This window comes from Diadema setosum, chromosome 7 (assembly GCF_964275005.1).
Source record: "Diadema setosum chromosome 7, eeDiaSeto1, whole genome shotgun sequence".
Taxonomy (NCBI): Eukaryota; Metazoa; Echinodermata; class Echinoidea; order Diadematoida; family Diadematidae; genus Diadema; species Diadema setosum.
Genome location: NC_092691.1, coordinates 17,479,804 through 17,502,164, shown reverse-complemented (window position 1 = coordinate 17,502,164; position 22,361 = coordinate 17,479,804).

The following is a 22,361-nucleotide window of genomic DNA, read 5'->3' as shown; positions in this document are numbered from 1 at the left end:
TTAACGCAATATAGCACCCACCAAATGAAAATAATGAAACCTGTAGATGAGAGAAATAATCACGATGTAAATTGAAACCTCCTTCTCCCATTAATGTCAAAACAAACTTAAGATTAATGGTATCTGTGAATGAAATAATGCTATCGAACATTATAAACACAGACACATATTTTGAAAGTACTGTTGCAAAAATGATATCAGAATAAAGAATGAATACGAAAATATGAAATGTTATGATGTTTGCAAACAATACCTATGATGAATGAAAATGAAAAAAAAAAGGAATAAAAGCATAAACGTGTCTGCTAAATTGACTGCAGTAAATGCGAAATTGGATGCCCAAGAATGAATTCGAATGAACGAGCGCAGCGTATGCGTCATCACGTGACTATATCATGCTAAATTGAATGAACGATTTTCGAAATGGTGCTTGTCTTACGAATTTGAACTGAAAAAGTGCTGATTCGAATGATGTTAAAGGTAATTTGAATGCTCCAAAATGAATTTGAATGAAAAGATTATAAAATTGAAATACCGAACATGCCATCTAGGCTAAATTGTGCTAAAATGAATGCAGCAGTTAGGAATTGGACTGAAAAAAGTGCGAAATTGGCCGGGAAAACCTAATAGTATCACTGACTGGACACAAATCTTCGTGAAAAATTCAATTCTTCGGTAATAAGAAATCTATGACTTAAGTCGAATTACTCGTTCAGTGTGAGGACTTAGCAATTAATAATTTGAAGGTGGATTGCTACATTACCACAAAAAAAAAAAAAACTTTTTGTAATATTTATATGCTAAATACGAGAGTGCGTTGAGGTGTTGAAGCTTCACTATTCCACTACTTTTTCAGTCTTTTTCCATTTTCTAGTTTTATTTGACAGGATTCAGTATGTCAAGATCAACTCGAACACAGGGAGTGGATGCAGGATCCAGGACGGTTATAACAAAATCAAATGGAAGTGATATGATGAGAATCAGGAAAAATTCAGGTTATTCGGGAGAATATTGCTGGTGGTAGGGTAAAATGGTATGAACATGTAGAGGATGAAATGACCTGATGACATCGGCAGGTGATCAAGGGGGAGAAGGGAAGAGAAAAAGTGGACGCCTGAAGAAGAAAAGGATGGAAATTTCAAGAAAGATGGATGATGGGTGGACGGGGTCATCCCACGAGACCGACACCTACGAGTCATAGCCTACAGCTCAAGAGTCCGACACTAGGCAAATAAGACCTACGAGTTCGACATTTCAACACGGGGCTTAATGTGTCGGTCTCATGGGCCTTGTTTGCTATAGTGTCGAACTCCTGGGCTATATGACTCATGGGCTGTATGAGTCTGGGCTGTATGAATCGTGGGCGTCGAACTCGTGACGTGAACCCAGGTAGACCAGGGGCTGGTTTGAGACAGAGCAAGGTGGATAGTGGAGAGCGACCCCTTTGAAGGTATTCATGGTTTGATAATCATCAAGTTCATGAAAATTACAAAAATGACGATATATTGATAACGCAGAATTACACCTTTCTTTTTTTTTTTCGAGGGATGTTGAAACATCTCAACGCTCGCTTTGTGTGGAAGACAAGTCTGAGAACATGATAACATCTATCAAATTGGATGTGAATGGCAAATAAGTTTTTGTTAAACGACATTGGTGACAATAACAAGAAAAAAGGAGATCAAAACCTCAGAATTTTAGGAAAGAAAGAGAAGGCAGTGTTTTCAAGACTGCTCTCACGCTGAGCTTTCTTACCTCATAATTTGTTTGACGTTCACCCACTGCTGCGATCGGTGCTGAGCACGTAGTTGTTGTGGCATGGTATCTACTTCCACGACATCAGTGACGTGCATGACAAAAATAGGTCAAAAACACAGAAAAACGGTAACGTTTCTCCTGTTTCGCGTTCCTGTTGCGCTTAATTGTGTCTCCCAGACCGATGATCAAATGACACAAGTATGCCAATTATGAGATAGATGTCAGTCTTAGGGAGATGAGAACTGAAGATGAACGACATTTATTTCTGTTAGAACAATCTAACCATATTAGCTTAACTTGTCTTTAAACAATCGAGATAAGCAAATTTTGGCCTTTTTGTTGCCTTCGATCGCTGTACAAAACGTTAAAAGAGACATAGCACGTAAAGAGATGTAATGATAGGACAGGGTGTTTTATTTCACAGACAAATTGATACATCTAAAGCCATAAGATGCATCGCACATAATATGAAGATATAAGTTTGAGTTTGACTGGAGTAAACGATAGAATAAAAACGACGAGTCGTTTTCTTTTCGTCGCGACGGAAAGAATCATGACATCAGTGACATAGCCCAAGACCTCCTTTTTTTTAAATCAATACATTGGTCAAACGTATTGAAAAGATGAGTAACAGCTATAAAACTTATATAGTTTTACTCATCGTGGAAGCTGTATAAAATTGTAATAAACTGTGATCAAAGGAATACTATTTTGCTTTTGTGCTCCACATATATACATTCGAGAAAGTGATAGAAAATGCACTTTGGCAAGCAAACTTACATTACTTTTAATAAACAAAAGCCTAGATAACCAGGGAATGTGCCCAATTTATTTATTAATTCCATCCAATCAAACCCGAATTGTTTCACAGTGTTTTCTGGGTTTCGGTCGAACTACGTAATCTTACTCACTGTTACAGTGAATAAATGTTTCATGTTTATATATTTGATTTAGTTAAACTCGTGATTAGCATAGTGTCATCAAATGACCGGGAACTCAATACACAAGCTGTTCAGGATGACAGCAGAGACAGACAGACAATGGAATATACCTTTAAAAATGAAACATTGCGAAAGTCTTGGAGTGCAAGATCACATTTTGGGACAGACACTATTTTCATAAAACATTATTGTGAATAGAAGAAATATATTGAGCTTCCTGTCAACCGTTTCCGTCCACATAATAGGCTGATTCGCCGTCGTCGTCAGTGAAGGTTACGAAATCTGAAAAGGATCGATCCAAGTTGATCCTCCTTGTATAGGCCAAAAGTCATATCGCAAAATGCGGGCTGCGAAAAACTGAAACTTAATAGCGAAAGAAAACAATAAGTGCTCTTTGTCTGGTTTCGTTGCTTCTCTTCAAGCATGGGTATTTCATGATACGTTGGAGACCATGCAGTTGAGAAATGTACCATTTTCTAGCTAGTAAAAGTATAAAAATGGATTCGAACGATGCGTGTTTGCCTTTTCCAACAAGAACAAGGCAACTGGGAATTGAAAAAAAAAAATTCTTATTCAGAGTCAAACCTCAATGCGGTAACAAGTCTTTATCAACCTCTTCGTCATCACACTTGTTTGTTTACGTCATAAAGGGGAATGAGTTCTTTCACTACATCTTCTAGCTCCGTAACAATCACAATATACCTCTCTATAACTATATTCATTACATTATGCAATGTATTACTTTATTCTCCATTTTTCCTTGTGACAATATTCTCGGTTTGCAACACTGGCACTGGTGTCTCTCTTGAGAAGTAATCTACATTAGATTCCGAATGATTTGTTTCAGTTTTTCTTATCCCAACTTTCACCCGTAAAAGGGGAACACTGAAGCACAGGTTAGATGCTTTTCAATAGAACACAGGACACAACGCATACATATCGAATAATGGATATACCTGACACTATACACGCGTAGTCGAAGAACAGCGGGTTTGTAAGTTGACCTAGATTACAGTACAGACAACGCATATGTGTTATTATATTCCTTATCATGGAAGTACGTAAGTAGAACGTATAGCCTGCATCGGCAAATGATCGGATAGATCGTGTGATTATTTTCCAGATTTAAGTGATTCGAGAGGACATTTTTATCTATGATTGCACATTATTATTATTAGATGTTTCTTACGCCATGCATGAACAGTAAATCAAATCAAGAAAACCTATTATATTCTTCTTTTATCTCTTTTTTTCTCTGTCTGTTGGATGAGTTTCCGGTGTAATGCTAAACTTTGTGGGCGGAAGTGAAGGAGTTAATCTGAAAATGAGGGCGATGAAATTTGCAGTCCAACTGCGCGAAGAGAAGGAGGTTTGAAAGGGGACCGTCTGCCTCATGCCAGGAGCCGTGACAGACGCTGGTGAAGGTCGCTATGCTGTCGGCGACCTGGCAGGGAGAGATTCAAATCAAATTTACCATGACACAGCATAGGAAAAAAAAAAGGCCAGAATTAAAAGAAGAGAAACAGAGACACAATTTGATGAAAAGAGAAAGGGCAGTGAAGATGAGATGAGATGCCCTGTTCCTGGTTTCAAAGAAACTTTAGAGCACAGGAATGGTCAAAAACTGTCGGATGTGTCTGGTCTAATCCTAAACGCGACAATGTAACGTGGCAAATAATGTAGAACGCTGACGAAAGGACGTAAACCACACGATACAGGAACACGTCGTAGTGTATTTACACACGTCGTTGATACCTCTTTCTTTCTTTTTTAATTCATGAATGATTTTAAATCAATTCTTAAAGTAGAGCACTAGTTCTGTATACAAATGGTGCGTTTATTGTCTGAGTACTGAGTCTGAGTACTGAAAGTATGTCTCATATCCGATGATAATTTGTTCAACTGCATAATAACATTCCACATATTATTAACAGAAAAAAGTACAGTGTATAGCATAATAATACATTGGTGCCAAGGATATCACGTGAAATGACACCGAAGAAAATCAATTATCTTAAATTTCTCCTCATTCAAGAATTCAGGACGGAGGTTTTCAACAAAAGTGTAACGACCCTATAGCTTTAGACCACATCCATGCAACCTGAGTCTGGAAGATGAAAAAGGTAAAATTTGTAGAGACCGCAGGTGATACCTTAATTTATTCTAATCAGACCAACATCTATGACAAGTAGCCTACTGATTATTCCTCAACACTTAAATCAGTCATAGACATCCCATCGACATCTTACAGACAAGGACACAATGGGCGAGAGTATATTAAAAAAGAACCTTTTAAAAACTTTTGCTGATAATAGTTTATTGCATATGTATTAATAGTATGGCCCCATATATCTTTAAAAATATTAAAAGGCGCAAACTCCTCGAGAAGAATTAGTAATCGAATGTCTGGCAAAATTGCTCCAGTTAATTTTGACATTTTTTTTTCAGCAGAAAGGGTGTATGATTGAACATCGCAGATAATTCCAGTGAGATTGAAAATGACCCAGAGATTTTATTGAACCATTACATAAGCCGCTCTCACTCCCCTAAGTTAGGCATTATCATTTTGATAGGACGTACTATCTCCCACGCCCCTGAAACTTGAGTACATGGAAGCGCTTGTTAGGAGGTAGATTACGTTATCAGTCATAAAAAGAATTTAAATGTATGTATCGTTATACATGTCATTACTAGAAAAATGATTCGAGGATATGATATGCGTAATTGTTTATTTTAAGTACACTGTATAACAGACGAAGATCCTAAGAAAGAAAAAAGGACCATATGCTGGACAAAGAATTTCCAGTGGGCTTAAATATAGTCTGGCGTCCCGCACTCACATTGATTTGGAAGTGTCCCCGCCAATTCAGGCGGGAACGCGTCACCATTGCGCTTTCTCCGCAGAAATTGTGACGTAGTGATGTGACGTCGCTATCGTCTGTTCGGGACGCGCGCTCCACGGAGGTCGATGAGCGAGTTTTCAAGTTGTGCTTGGAATGACAACTATGGCCGTAGGAGTCATCACAAATATGTTTTGACGATAAAAGACAACTAATAGATATCGTCGTCTAGATTTTTTTTTTTTGTTCTTAAACCTATAAATATTATTCATGTTGGGTATCACGTTGTTTTGCTGATCCATAAAATAAGATATCATTCGTCACACAATTATCGTAATTGAATTTCTGCGACTGCGAACAACATCTTAACAGCAGTTCTGCTTTCACATAGGCCCCTACGTAATCTCAAAGCTTTATTTTATTTCACTTCTTCTTTTTTTTCTCTCTCTCTCTCTACTGGGTGGTCAAGACATGACAGTAGATAGTCTATCTAGTTCTGGTCGAAAATGCAGCCACCGATAATCTGACTGCATTCAATATGAAAAAAACCCAAAAAGTCTTATTGTTGCAGACACGGCCCCAAAACAGCCCCAAAACAATATGTACATTTTTTTTCTCATTCTATATCTTTAAAGATTTCTCTAAACAGAACCCATGTTTTGACTCATTAATACGTAATAGTTGCTTATCAAAATCAAAGCACACATTAAATCGTTTGTTTATTACAAGAGCACATCAATATGTTGTTTGGTAATAAAACATACGTCAGTAATTTGCAAGTCCTCACTAAATTCATGATCACAATTGTTGACAGGAGTTTACATTTAGATCCGAGTAAAACAAGAACACTACCCTTTTCTAGTCTTTCCTTCGAGATCATGGTCACAGTATAAGGCCCCTAAATACGTGCGTGTGTTTGTGCTTTTGTGTATATTCGCTGAAGTTATTTTTTAGAATATTAATGTCAAAGTGTGGCATGTTAATGACCTATATAACAATAATACATTGCAGACGTAATTATACTATTGAAATGTATTGAAACAATCTAATCAAAGAAAGGTGACCTGTTTGAGGACCTCAACTATCTATAAACTGATAAAGCTTCATGGATTTGTTTCATATAGTAGGAAATAACAACACAATCATGTTAGCGATATCCAACAGACAACGATTTATCCATTTCTTCTTTCTTGCTTTCACTCGTTTACATCTTTACTTCAGATAGAAGAGAAATGAATGTAAAGATGCTCAGATTTTTCTTCATCAGTTTGCATGGACGGCGGTTGAAGCTAGACACCTGACAACAAAGACCGGTTCATCAGAGCGCCGTAACATGGTCTGGCGTTGCCCGACGGCGAAATCTCGATCATCAAAATGCTCCTTCGTATACTCGCGCTATCCACAACTGCTAATACACGTACTGCTGAATAGTGTTGAGATGGGTGATGTTACAATATTCGAAAGTTTGTTCATCCGAAAATGAAAGAAAGTGCGAACTAACGTACCGTCAGAATTACGAACCTCATTTCGTTTTCGAATTAACGAACCTTCGGAGTAACGAGCCTTTTTTTTTCCAGTTTCGGATTAACGAACCTTCGGCATAACAAACCTTCAGAATAACGAACCTTCGGAATAACGAATTGTACGGTTAGGATACCTGTAATTTCACTTCATCCTGTATACGTCCCATCAGCGGTAGCTGGTGAGAAAACATTATTTCCACAAGCAATTCTACTTTGTCGTATTTTCGCATAGGATGATGCTAAAAAGTTATGTCATTAAAAAAAAAAAAATATTTGCTGTATTGCTCATGCGAATGTAACCGTCATGATTCCAAATTGTTCTAAATTCTAAATTCTAAATTATTATCTTCCCCAAAGTCAACTTGAAAGTAGAGTAGCAGTGCACTTTAAAATACCATGGAGCTACAAGCTCCATGAAAATACATATCATTACAATAATATGATATCATATGGTTTTATTCACCCTCAGTATAGCACTGTTCTTCCAGAGGGCCCTGCCATTACTATTATCCCAACATTTCAAAGTACCCATTTCTACACCTGGGTCAAGAGGAACGTCGTCGGTAGTCCCATCAAGGACGCAAGCACTCAGCATGCAGGACTCGAACTCGTCACCTCAGTTTCAAGTCATCAAGAGTCTTATCCAGTGTACCACAGTGGCCCCGGCAGTCCCCTCTTTGTACCGAGTCTTGCATCAGCGTGGTGTGCTTAACAATCTTGGTTCGCAGTTTTATGCCCAACTAGCAAGACTGCAAGATCACAAAGACAACAACATCATCAAACATGTGGTCTTGGAACACAATGGTCCATAAATCAAAATTCTACATTAATACATCACTGATTCTTCCTATCACCATACTTCCGATTTTGTGTATTGGAAAAAAAAAAGAAGAGAAATGTGTGTTCATTGCCCCAGACAGTGAGTTCATGCAGAGACAAGTGAACATTTCCGGAGTATCCGACAGTAAGAGCCATCATAACATATGATATGATATGATATGATATGATATGATATGATATGATATGATATGATATGATAATGATATGATATGACATGATATATCATATCATATATGATATGATATGATATCATATATCATATCATATCACATCACATCACATCACATCACATCATATCATAGCACAGCATAGCATAACATAACATAGAATAGATATAAGTCCTCTCATCGTCGGTTAAGAAGTGCTTCGATAATAAATAGTACATCGGCACACCTGTGCTTAGAAAACTTCTAGAAGCTGTCTGGTGCATTCACACATATCAACCTTTTGAGGGCGAATGTAGAAATGTAACACTCTTCAATAGACATGTATGTTCTAAGAGCTCGAAGAGGTAGTCGCGATTAGGAGGGAGTGCCATGATTATTATAGCGAATGGAAAAAAAAAGTTTTTTTAAGGAAAAGAAAGAACAGATAAGACAGTAGTCCAACGGTTTGAGTGCCGTTACAATATACATGCATTTATAAGACAAAGGTGATATTTAGTTTGGTTAACGATATATTAAACGAGCTTTGTAGCTTCTGTATAGACGATAAAGATAACATGACGTCATACCATTTAGTAAACCATCAAGTCGAGAAGCGACCAAGGAGAAGCCAGTTCGGGGTTCCACTTTGAGCATGAGCAGAAAAAGGTCATCTGTACCCGCAGAGCATGTTGGTTTTTTATTCACCGAGATAAGCATCTGTGATGTAATGATTATTCAAGTGATCATTATGAGTGTGGCTTGCCAGCACATCCACCTGACAGCAAAAGTGGTATTTGACAATATCAATAGAAAAAGATTGTTGATGCATTCAATGCAAAATAATGAAATGGATGCTTTCCAAAGTGCTAATTGATGGATCATTCTGGTCACCTGGTCTACGCAAGTTCATTCTTTGTTTGAACATGACTGATGAATTCCATAAATTGTTGCGTGGGGTGAGCTAAAATACCTTCTCTCGCTTGAAAACTTGTGGAGTGCCTAATCAACTGAGAAAGAAGAAAGGTCATTTGTACCGATGTGCCCATGAGCTAACCCCGAACTGGCTTATTGAGATTCAACTACCAACGTCGGTTATTCTCTAACCAATGCAATTCTTTCGTAGGATGTCTTCTCGTTACAACACACAATTATATTTAAAGTCATTATATGCTTTGCTCAGAAATTGCTACTTTTTATCAGATATTGTTATGCCTTTTCCGGATTTCATCAATGACACTGCAAGAGTTCAGTTAATTAGTTGCTCATGTCCAATATTCACAAAAATTAAGAAAGTAAAAGTTGGAAGTTGATGGACAATAAACTTTGGAACCATACCTGAACAAGTCCAATAGTCCCGTCTTGTGGTGAGATAAAATCATTCCGGCTGATATACATTTGGTATATTTGGTGTCTACAATGCAACACTTATGTTTTCTGTTTAGCAACTCTGGACCTATTAGTAATTTGAGTCAAGTTGAACTTCAGACATCGGACATCATTTTTAGTCCGTCTTTATGATCTTTTTGTTGGGTTCAAACGTGCAACTTGTGTGACTATTAACCTTCTGCCCTTGCCTTGTGATGAACAGTGGGAAGTGTTTTGGTTTGCTGTTCTCTGGCCATTGTGATACTAGGAGACATGTGTTTCTTGACAAAAAGAAAAAATCTGACAACCTGATAGTTGTTTTCATATCAATGACATGCAAAATCCCCCGCCAAGTTCCATTTTTAAATTGCATCGCCCTTACATCAACAAATAGAATTCCTATCCCTGAAACGCCACTGAAGGGACCTACAACAGACTGCGTCCATCCACCGGCTCAGTCTGTTGCCCCGCTGTGCAGGGCATTATGAATCAATTTGTTACGCAATGAAAATTCCTGCTCCCGTTTAAGATTGGAAAGCATTATTGTCCAGCTGTAACACAAGTACTCAGGTTATACAAGGTTGTGCGACAGGAAATCCTCTTAAGTGAAATCCATAATGTAATAACGAGCAGTGAAGGAAAGCAGACATCCACTGGAACGAAATGTTTATTATATACTGTCATCAGTTTCGCATACATGGAACAATTACCAATTGATTCGCATCAAACGTGACGTCTTAACACAGGAGAGAAAGTTATGGAATGTCCATCCTCTTGAAATTGTCAATTTCCACTGTGCCATGCAGGCGGCCCGTTCTAATCATGATTTTCAGGAAATCAATCAACCATCGAAGTGCTCAGAATTGATAGTTTGGTGCTAGACAAAGCAAGTTTTGATGTTTATATCCAGGCAAAAATTAGTTTTATTCATTAGTGTCTTCATTTTATTTCCTTTGGATAAGGCATCTTCACATTTTCTTAGCTGATTGAGTGTAACAAATCAACAAAATGCTAAATCATGATCATCAGATGAATGATGTAATATATCTACCACATTCATTTTCATTGTGTCCTCTTTAGGGACCCTATTTCTTTACTTGATTGGCCATAGCCCATAACATGTGAAAGAATCAGTTTTCGAAGCAATTTCATATATATAAACCCCTCAAAATAAGTTCTGCAATTAGAGTTTGATATATCATATTTCTCCTATCCTGGCGGCATTATCTTCATTAAATATGACATCATAAGAAAGCCTGATTAATTATCTTTAAAATGACACCTCACTTGCTACGACTGAGTGTTCTTGGAATTTGCAAAACAGCTGAGTAAGGGGACAGATCAAAAGTAAAAAAAAAAGTCGCAACAATTCTGCTATTGATAATGTACAGTTTTAATGACAGAAGGCCACTGGAATAAGCAATGCTGAAATGAGAGCACTTTCAAAAACTCCTATTTCCTAAACATTAGATGACTGTTTGGTCAACCTTTATGTTTAATTTTAATATGCAGATACTACTGCAGTTTTTAATTCATGGATGAAGCCTGGAATCTAATGATAATCTCACAATGCATTCTATTCACTTGTACATAAGGGAACTTACTTTACAAGGCCTTTTTGGCTTTATTCAAGTTCTCTATTTTCATTTTCACACAATTATATATTCATTTTCTGCTGCCACCAAAATGATTCCTTCCGTGTCTCTTTATTCTAGGTTGCTTTTCGCAGTGGAACAGCTCAAGAGGAAACCAGTAAATGGAAGACAATCAATAAAGAGTGTATCCCGTTCTGCAGCGTTTAATTCTTTGCTGTTTATTTTCCCCTCAGATAGCTGAATAATAATCTTTTGTTTGTTGTTGACAAATAGTAATGACTTAATCCAAGCAGATCCCATTTCTTCTCCCCTCCAACAAGAAGGACTCTCTGAGTTTTAAATAGATATATGGCGCCGTATACATGATGCTATGAATCATCATCAGTACAAATCTACTCGGAAGCCGATCGGCAATTGCGGGGTTGTTGAAACATTTTTCTTGACGCTGTTGAGAAAGTGTAAGATGCGAATATATGTCTTGTATATTTAAACTCTCTCTCTCTTGTTTCAGGATGATGCATTATATGAATTTTGATACTGTTTTACAAGTTGATTGACATTGCAGTTTAATAACTAATCTTGAATTTTGTTGTGAACAAAATCACAGAAATAATTCTTGTTGCCATACATCATCCATTGATAAAGATGCAAATCAATCAATAATGATATGTGCTATCTGTAATATATATTTAGTCTCTTTAGAAGATGATATTTTCTCAAATTTTTCAAATTTACCATGACTTAAAGTATTTGAAGGCAAAGTTTGTAGGCTTGGTATTCAAAAGTCTCATGTGTCAGGGCGTGTTATTCAACCCATTTCCCATATTTTGTCTTCCCTCACATTTTTCTCCTATTTTTTTTTTCTTCTTTTCGTACGCATTTTACGTCTAGTCATATGTATGTGTGCGTGTGTGTTTGTGTGCCCAAGGGTGAGTTGAGATGGCTTCCCCGCCGAGATTGGTATGCCCGACTTCTGCCCGTTAACGGCCCTGCGACGCTCGGTGCCACCAAATGAATAACCAACATTTGAAACTGCAAGCTTGGTTAGGCCAAGGTTGTTATCAGCATATACATCGATATAAGATCCCCTTTAATATACAAAACTCCAAACACAAAACAAAGAAAAAGGGGGGAAATACACAAAGAAAACACCTCCAACAACGACAAACCCAATGAAAATAGCACACTGAAACAAAGAAGGAGAAACTGACACGTTGAGAAACAGTGGGTGCTAGAGTCATTTACTAAGTAAAGAAGTTTTGTCAAGGTTTCGTTCAGAGAACGAGTTGCATTTATATCACACTAAAACAAAGAACACTGAATACGTCATCATAGCGTGCCACTGCAATGTTATGAAAACTTCTTGTTTGTGAGACATCTAATGATCTTTTCTATAGTACAGGCAATTTCCGTTATAACGAAGTCCTCGGGACCTGCGGGCGATGCGTGATCTTGAACATGAAGGTACAACAAACCAGAAACTCCAAATTGATTTGAATAATATCAGAGACCATTATATCTGTCAGATTTTTAGGAACAGATCAGGAGAAAGAACAAACTATCGATTAAGTGTCATTTTTGACCGATGGCTCTGTAGTCATAGACCAGGAGAAGGCAAGAGGCAATTGAGAGAAGTTTAAAGACTAAACACTCTTGTTTATCTTAACCTTGACATGGTTCTTTGCCATAATTTTACAGCTCACATTTTACCTTGACGTCGTGTTTGAATTACAGTTGTATTCATCGTGTATAAGTGAGTAATTGCTTGTTTAGAGAGAATTCAGTTTGTGGACCTGTATATATGTAATCATTGAAACACCGGAAGTCATTATATACCCCATCTAACCCTGAAATTTTCTTTTTACTAGTTACTCTCTTTTGCTTTGCCATTGCTCACTCCCGATAGCTTAACAATGTGGACTAGTCTCTCAGGCGACTGGAAGATTCGTCAAATTAAAAAAAAAAAGCAACTGTACTAAATGTACATTGGTTGATTTTCTAAGAACCTGTCAAATCTGGCTGGCGCTGTGTCAAACAAACAGAAACAAATACATTTTAGAATAATGATACTCGTATTAAGTAGGAAGCTTTGTTGTTATTGTTTTTTTGTCTCTTTTTGATGATAGACTTCTAATTGTTTTTTTTTTTAATCCCATGACGATGTTTCACAGAAGTCGTTTGAGTTTATGAAAAGGAAACTAACTATGACATTGAAACTTTTTATTCTCCTCTTAGATGGCATTCCTCTGTCTCCTTACACACGACACCCAACGGGCTCCTCCATCCCCGGTCTTCCGCCCTTGCTCCAGCATCCCAACTCCGTCCTCATGTCACCTCTAAACCCTCTGCATGGAACCCATACTGGGAGCAAGTCACACCATGACCCCAGAGTCCCGAGCTCATACACCGGATATATTTAGCTGCAATACTTCTGCAAGCTGCCAGCATACAGCAGCTGACGCGCGCAAAGGCAGGACGTCTTGAAACATCCTTGCATCCCACCAGCTCATCTTCGGCACCGCGGACTGCCGAGGCAAACTCATCAACTCAAACATCCGAGACTTGACACGCCAGAGCAAGCTAGCAGGATAAAAAAAGGTCGCATTCTCCAAACTCACAAAAGGGGCTTGGCCTGCAGTAGAAGGTGCTCAAGACAGAAGTGGAATGAATGAATACCTTCACAGCCTCTTAGAAGGATAAACGACGGCAACACAGCGTCATTGCTTCCCCCGTAATATTCCATCAAAGCGAGAAGCCGAACTCCAGGGAGGTACGCGCTTTGGATTGGAGATTTTTTAACTGTTTTGGAACATTTTATGATTAAGAATTCACTTCACCAGATCAGAGACACAAAGACCTCAGAATGGTGAGTCATCAAGTTTTAATTCTTCTTCTAGATGTAATATGAAGCAGTATTGAGAAGTGTGATACTATGTAAGTGGGCGTGAGACTGTGTCTTTTTTTAGCTAAGTCTCGGAAGCGAGAATTAATTGCTGGTTTGTTTTTTTTTGTGTGTGTTTTTTTTTAATGCCAATGGGCGTGGATGTGGTGTCGACTCTCCATATAGTAATCCTTCTTGGTGTGTTTGTTTGAGAGGGGTTATCAGCGAATGTCACAAATCACCCATTAAACAACATCTACACGACTTAGGATGTAAAGTTCTGACACCTTCATTACACCAGAGAAGAGTGGTCATAATGAAGTTTGCCAGCTGTTACAATATCATCTGTCATGCTTACGACAGAGCCTATTACAAGTACTTCTCGATTTCTTGCAATTGACATTGGAAATATAATGATTTTCCGCTCAGTATGACAGGAGTCATCTTGTTTAATATGGTTTGATCACATTCTAAACACGTTCCATGAAAGCTGAAGTGATCATACTGAGTTTTGATAGCGCTTTGCCAGTGGGTGACGACAAAAGGAGTAGATAACGGTTGTTCAATCAATGAATGACACACTCTCCTCCAAAGGATATTATTTGCTATCACATCGAACATATTTTCAACTTTTGTTTGCTGTACGCATGACAAAACCGACGGTCTACTTTACTGGATTTGCAAGATATTTTTCAGAATATTTCTCTCTAGGAAATAATACTATCAAGTCGCGAAGCTCATAAACGCTGACAAATACACGCCGGTATACTACATCACACATCACACGACGGTAAAAACACGCTCACAATACGCTTAAAGCAAACTGCATAATTTGTGCGAAACTTCATCTGACTTGTTTGTTGAAATTAACCAGCTCGACTGATAGATTCGAATGCAAAGGAAGAGAGAGTGATTTACATCATTAATTTTCTCGAGGAAGGAAGTATAACCTGATATACCACTAAGGCTTGAAATGCGTGATGAAGTGTGCAGAGCAGCCTTTGAACCTGAGCTTGGCTGATGGATTCGAATGCAAAGGAGAAGCTAATTGATGATTTATGTAATTTATGTGCTTCAGAAAGGAAGTAAGACTCAATATACCGAGAAAGGAATGAAATATATACAAAGAGTCATGTACAAATAAATCACATGCCAAGAAACCCCGGATGTACGTCTTGATGGAAACCGAAACAATTCTACAACACCCCACCCCCTTCTAATCATTATTTGCTTTTACTACTAGTCAGGAGAAAGGAGATATTCTTCCAGAACGGTAATTGATGCCTTCTCACCCTATCTTATACTGCAAATTTACATTTAGTAGGTATGAAATTTTGAAATAATGAATATAATGATGGTTTCAGATTGCGAAACATGCAGCAACTGCATACTATGACTGCAAGATAAGCTAAAAGTTGTTACCCATGATCAGCTCTTTAACCTTTCTGTACATACCCGCTCCCTCCCTAACGAGCTCAAAATAACATTCATCGTCATTGTGTTATTGGAATGGTTACATAGGTCAACATCAGCATCATAATCGTTACTATTTCAAATGTACCATGGCGTAAGTTCTTACATCATTATGCACCCCACGTGCGCGCACACACACACACACACACACACACAACAAAACAAAACTAGCTTGCATGAAATTGGTATTTCGGTTGTAAGTTCAAGAATGAATTGGAGGTGGTGATGGCAAGAGACAAATTTTATTATATCTATACCTTTTACGCAATCTGTTTATAATTCTGATATACTGAAACTCGACTAATGGATCGATTGTTTAGCATAAGGCACGACGGATGGCTAATGCATGTAGAAACACATTCACACAAAATAAGAGAGGTTTAAGCAAACGGGCACAACATACATGTGCATTGTTGTTGTTTTTTCTTACAGACCGCGAAATAAAAGCGCTCATAGCCTTAAACAATGGCAGTCGTGTGACATATTTTGTATCAGGAATAATTTTCCTTGTCACAACTTGTTCTTGTCTTCCCTGTCTGTGTGCTTGTATGTTTGTCCGACTTTCTGTTTGTATATGATCTTCAATATCTTTCAGATGAGTAAAAGCGGTTCCAGAGGGAAAAAATTGATATCAATCATAACGAGAAAACATAGAATATACAGTAATCATATGCAAATCTCTTCTTAACCTTTCCGTTCGTTTGACTCTCTCCAGATGGTGTGTAGCACACGGCTCTACTCGCTCATCTTGCTGCTGGTTGTGACGTCATCACAGATGCTGCCATCCTCCGCAGTCGGTAGGCATTCCTTTGACTCGAATTCCAATTATTTTCTCTCGAAACGGTTCACTGTTCGCATGAATTACTTCTTTCTTCTTCAAGTTGTTACATGAAGTGAAAGGGCATGATATATTGCAAACATCTATACTTGATTCGTTCATATCGCTTGACAGAGTTCATGGAGCTTTGTCCTCATTACTTATAATTCTCGCGGTTATGTTAGAGCTTGTGTATTTTCCAATTTACTCAAGGCCGGAATAGCTAGAGATTAAAAGCTTTGTAGATTGAATGGGGAGTCAATTTTCTAAACCTCATGATACTGTTTTATTCAGGGTGGAAATACACACGTTTCTTGTGATATTGGACGTGGTATACTCTCAGGGTCTCTACACCACACTAGTGAAAACTTTTATCCGCGAGTCGGGATGCAGAAGTCTCTGAAGTTTGAAACAAAATAATATACTAGTAATTTGACCCCCAAAATGGGAAAGACTTACAAAAATAGGCAGCTGAACAGTACATGATAAAGTCCGTCAAAAAGTTGTTGCTAACATCGATTGTAACAATAATGATTGACTAACATCACCGAGTTATCATTTCTAGATGATGTTACCGATGTGGAAAGAACCAATCAGCCCCTGGAAGTTTTCCTGGGAGTCTTTGAGGGAGAAATAATTCAACACCGTGCAATTTGTAAAAGTATCGCGTGAAGTTGAAGTTGTTGACGATCGTTCTAGAGTTACCGAGATTTTGGAATGCCTTTGTTCCTCTCAGTTTTCGTGACATATTCTTTTATTTCTGACCTCCTGCAATAGATCATAATTTATTTTCATTATGTTGTCCTCCAATTTAGATTTGTTCTTGCCAAAACAAGATTAATCTCTTACTTTGGAATGTTGAGACATACCTATCTCTCCCTGATTTTGGCTTTTCTTTTCCCTGATATTCTACTTTTCGTCGGAATTTGTTCGAACATTTCAGACACCACCTTTCACTAAGTTATGCCGAAGGTCATTTGGGTGTCGTTCGACTCGTATTCCACTCTGGGCCGGTTTTTGAGCCGGAGCCTTGTCAGGCACAGCGGGGAACATGATTGGACATGACATCCAAAATTACTTGTTGAATCTCAAGCAAGCAGCGCAAACAAGAAAGGAGCGATTCGAGGCCCATTGCCATAACATGTTCGCCTAAGAGGGCGCCGCCTCCAAGTCGTGCAAATATTTTATTGTGACAATATTTCGTGCTGAAGTCTGAGGTAAATAACCCCGATAATTGTTGTGACATCATAATGACAAGTTACTCAGTGCGCAAGGCCCGTTTGCTGCAGTATTCTATCTCTTAATCCTTGAAGTCTCGAAACCACATTATTTTATTGGTTTTGGGCTATATAATTTTTGTTCTAGTTTTTACTATTCATTGTTAGAGTTCAAAAAGATTGGGTACAAAAAGGTCTCTTTAGTCATTTTTGCTTCTGTTTTGAACATATCTTTTGTTATGTTTCGATGGCAGAAAATGATATTTCCCAAAGTCTCTATGTTACTATATTCAAAGCTGATTTTGCGTTGGCAACACACTTCAGGAGATCAAAGTGGGCTAATTGTTGTTAATTCCTTTCTGATTTTCGTCCTGATTGAATGAATATGATCACGTCAATCTCATCGTTCTCCATTACATATCATGTAGTGAAGCTCAGCGGTGAAATCTTTTAAAGTGATAATCAGATAACAACTTCTTCTGCAGCTATATCACCCCAGGGCTCGATGGGTCAAGAAGCACTGAAGTCCTGTAACACAGCTCTTTGTTCACTTTCTGTAACGGATTAACGGGGTTTTAAGTCTTTGTGGCATAAAATAAGCTTCTACTGTATGTGTAATGTGCTTAACTCATGACAATGATCTCCTAAAGTAGTAAATTTGTGAACGTCATGCCGGCCATCTGGCTACATATTTCTTCTTCTTATCATTTCTAAAGGACCAAGACAATATACCAAGGAAATTTAGATCTACAAAGAAAAAAGACAATAGAACTAGTTCTTTTATGGTTCAGCACGGATCAGTTACAGCAAACTCGTTAAAATGTTGTGGAGGGTATCCAAGTTTTTCGTGCTTTGTTGGAATACTGCCATGAAGAAAAATGATATGTTAAGTAATTGTTAGCTGCTGTGTGCAATATACTGGAATAATTTGTCATCTGCCTGGCGTAATCACCGTTATTTTTGTATTTTTTATGTTGTTACATTCTTAGATGTATAATAGGCTTACAATTGCGAGCCCTATATTATTGCTTTGACTCAGAGTTATGTCTGTCCTTCATCTTGCTTAAAGGGAAGGTAAACCCAAAGAGCAATGTGGATTGAGTGAAAGCAGCAACATTAGTAGAACACATCAGTGAAAGTTTGAGAAAAATCGGACAATCGATGCAAAAGTTATGAATTTTTAAAGTTTTGGTGTTGGAACCGCTGGATGAGGAGACTACTAGAGGATATGACGTATGAGTGGACAACAATACAACGAAAATATAAAGGATATTCAACAAAAATTCACTTTTCTAGAATCATGAAAGAGCAGTGGAACAACCGCTTTCAGAAAGCAAGGGGAATAATTGCTACCCTTAACATATGTCAATATGAAGTTGATGGAATTTGTAATTTTCATGAAAAATGGATTTTTGTAGTATTTTCTTTTTATTTTCTTGATATTGTAGTCCACTCATACGTCATAACCTCTAGTAGTCTCCTCATCCAGCGGTTCCAACACCAAAACTTTAAAAATTCATAACTTTTGCATCGATTGTCCGATTTTCTTCAAACTTTCACTGATGTGTTCTACTAATGTTGCTGCTTTCACTCAATCCACATTGTTCTTGGGGTTTATCTTCCCTTTAATATCACACTCCAAGGGATCATAAAGATGATTAAACCAGAAATGTGTCGGATTTTATTACTTCTACTTTAACAAAAAGAATTTTTACATCCCGATAACGTTTTGGAGTATCGCGGAACTGCAAAACTTTCCAAAAAAATAATGAAGGTAGTATACATTCATAGAAGAACGACGTTCATCTTAGACTAGATGTCAGCTAAACGTCGCAAAGTTCGAAATCTCTCTGCATGCTTATACGTTGTGGAGAAGCGACAATTTTACCACTTATACTGCAATGTTGATACTAATTACTGCGATTCAGAAACATTCATCACACGATTATGTTTACTTCAAAACATTGGATACCCCTGACAGACGTTAGTAAAAATATTTCTGATAAAGCCGGAAGAGATGAGGGGGTAGTGATCAAGTGGCCTTCGTGTGATGATCAGCTGCTAAAATTCATGCTCAGAGGAAACTATCAATTCATCTATTAATTAATCTCTTAAGCAAAATTATGTTATCTTATTATATATTTATATAGTCAAGGTGAGAATTCACTTTCCATCGTCATAGGAGTTATGGTCATCGTATGGTTCAAAATGAAACCATCTTCACATTTTTTTTCAGTTTTTTTAAGAAGAAGATTTGATATATTTCAGAAAAATGGAGGAATCCTCTTGAAAGCTATGATCATGAACTAAAAGCTTGTAGTGCTTGTCATGTGCTTGCAGATGATTCGTGCTGTGAACCAAGCACCCACAACTACGTCACCACAAATACCGCACTAGATTCTGGTGTTTCGAAGCCAGATCTGATTTGTGTATCTTACACCCACTCTCACGGGGGGGGGGGGGGGGGGGGGGCAAGAAGCGGGATCCAGTGAACTCCTGATAACTTGGGCGGATCTTGGGTGGATCCAAATTGTCTGATAAATATTGTCCTTGTGCCAAACCCTCCAGTCTGTCACCTGGAAACAGGAGAAGAAACGGACTCCGTGTAGCGACACGGCACCATGCCGCTCTGTCTCGGGTGTCTACACAAGCTCAGGGGGGAAAAGCTAGAGGAGAAAAACTATACATGCAAACAGAAGAGAATGTAAAGACACGCCCGAAATATGATTCGCATACACTTGGCAATATGCGTTTTCTTCATTAATCACTGTCTTTACTTGAAGTTAAAGTATAGTTAGGTTATCAACATAGTTTGTATTCGATTGAAACACGTTTTTTTTTTGGTTTTTTTTTTTGTGTTTTTTGTTTTTTTTAAAACCGGAAGCGATCACGTGACATTTCTTTGTGACTTGGCAGATTCTGGTATATCCTTTGGTGGCGAAGCTTATATTAAAGATTCATTTCACATTTGTACAATGCTTTTGCCTGAAATATTAGACAGTTACATTAATAGACCACCAAAGGAGTATTGGTAGAAGTATAAGCAGGTCTTATTCAAGACAGTGATTTTCGCAAAACTAAGATTTCTGCATTGATTCTTTGGTATGTTACACATTATCTCCGCGTTTATCTCAAATGGAGGCCTATGAACACATCGTACATGTCTCTGGAAGATGATTGTTAGTCTTCATAATTTATCTTCATTTCGAGTTTGTTGTAGATCGAATTATAGCCAGCAAAAACTGCGAATCAATTATCACCAAGAGTTCTATGAATACGGTTGATGAGAAAACACAACAACATATGAATACAATTTATGTACAAAACGTGCAAAACAGAATCTTGGCGTGGATTCAAGTTTCCCCGTTTAAAGTGTCATGGACATTTAAGTTACTCTCTTTTGATATGAAGCGTTTTTGTTAGGGAAATGATCCATATATATATATATATATATATATATATATATATATAATTTGTCATCACTGACTTCAGCCCTCATGGTTCGTGGTGATCCGTTAGCTTTTCTTTGACCAATATCTATTTCCATGTGAGATGAAAAAATTAGGGTTGATAATCAATGCCGGTGAAACTAATCCTAATCTGTTAAAGGTGAATCATGCAGCATAATGAGAAACACTTAAATACTCAAACGTCATACTCTTTCTCTAATGCTCACCTGCAGAAGTGGATCTTTTCGATGCCTTCAGCATTTATAACACACGCGTGTCGGGAATCTCCCCCGTACCACAAGAAAACTCCAACATCTACGGTGAGGCCTACCACTTCAACGGCATGAATATCCGGTACCCGCTCATCTCTGACCGCGCCTTCTTCACCAAGTTCGCTAAAGAAATGCGAAAGAATGAGAACGTGTACTTCGTTGTGAGGGCACGACTTGCTCCCAGGCATCAAGGTGTCTTCTTTGGGGTCTATACCAGCAGCTACCACTTCCATAACGACCGAAATCCACTCAAGTTACAGGTGGCCTACAACGGAACAAATGGAGGTGACATGCGTAAGCAAACCCAGTGTCCATGGAAGGTCCCAATGTTACAAAAATGATATACAAATATGTCATCAACATCAGACACATTTGGAGTGATACGCAATCTCTACATTTCGTGTAAAACCCTATCTTCTTTTTCTCTATTTTCTGTACTATCAATTCATTACTTCAGAAGTGAAATTGCAAAACATATAAGTTCACGAAGTGACACATAGACTTGAGATATGATAAGATATTTTCTCTTCATCTGCAATACCTCATCTTCATAATGATCATAATTACATTATGTTCAACTTTCTAACTTTTTTCTTAAAGCAATCATAATGATTTTTACTTAAACATAAAAGCCATCATAGAGAAAGAATGTGTTTATACCACAGTGATGATACTTTTCTATGTCTTCCTTTGTTTTCAGTCGTGATTCGTTATCGCACATCAGAGGGTGAGCGACAAGTGCAGTTCTCCAACATCAACCTTGTCGACGGGGACTGGCACACCGTGGTGCTCCAGATACACGCCATGAGGACGCGGGCAACCGAACTCGTGCTCTATGTCGATTGCAACCGTGCAGGCCAGACCGTCGTCGATGAGCGTTTCGCCCGGATCTTCACGCGACCAGTGATCGACAATGCCGAGTTGAGACTGGGACAGGCTGGCTATGGCATGTCGCTACTGCCACTCAAGGTGCGAATTCACTTTCTGTCGTCATAGGAATTATGGAACGACTATTGAACGGAAAATTGCAAAATTTGGCAAATTGTCATCCTGTAGGTGACCCTTTCCGACCGAAGGGGGATCTTTTCTTGCCACCTGTACCTTTCTCTTGTTTTGTATTGTTTTCTTCGCTTTAGTAAGAAATGAGATCAATCGCAATTCTTTCAAGCACGTTATTCATCCTTGCTTGTCTTATGATTATACAAAATTTCGTTCTGTCCGTTATGTATGCAGGGAACTCTCCA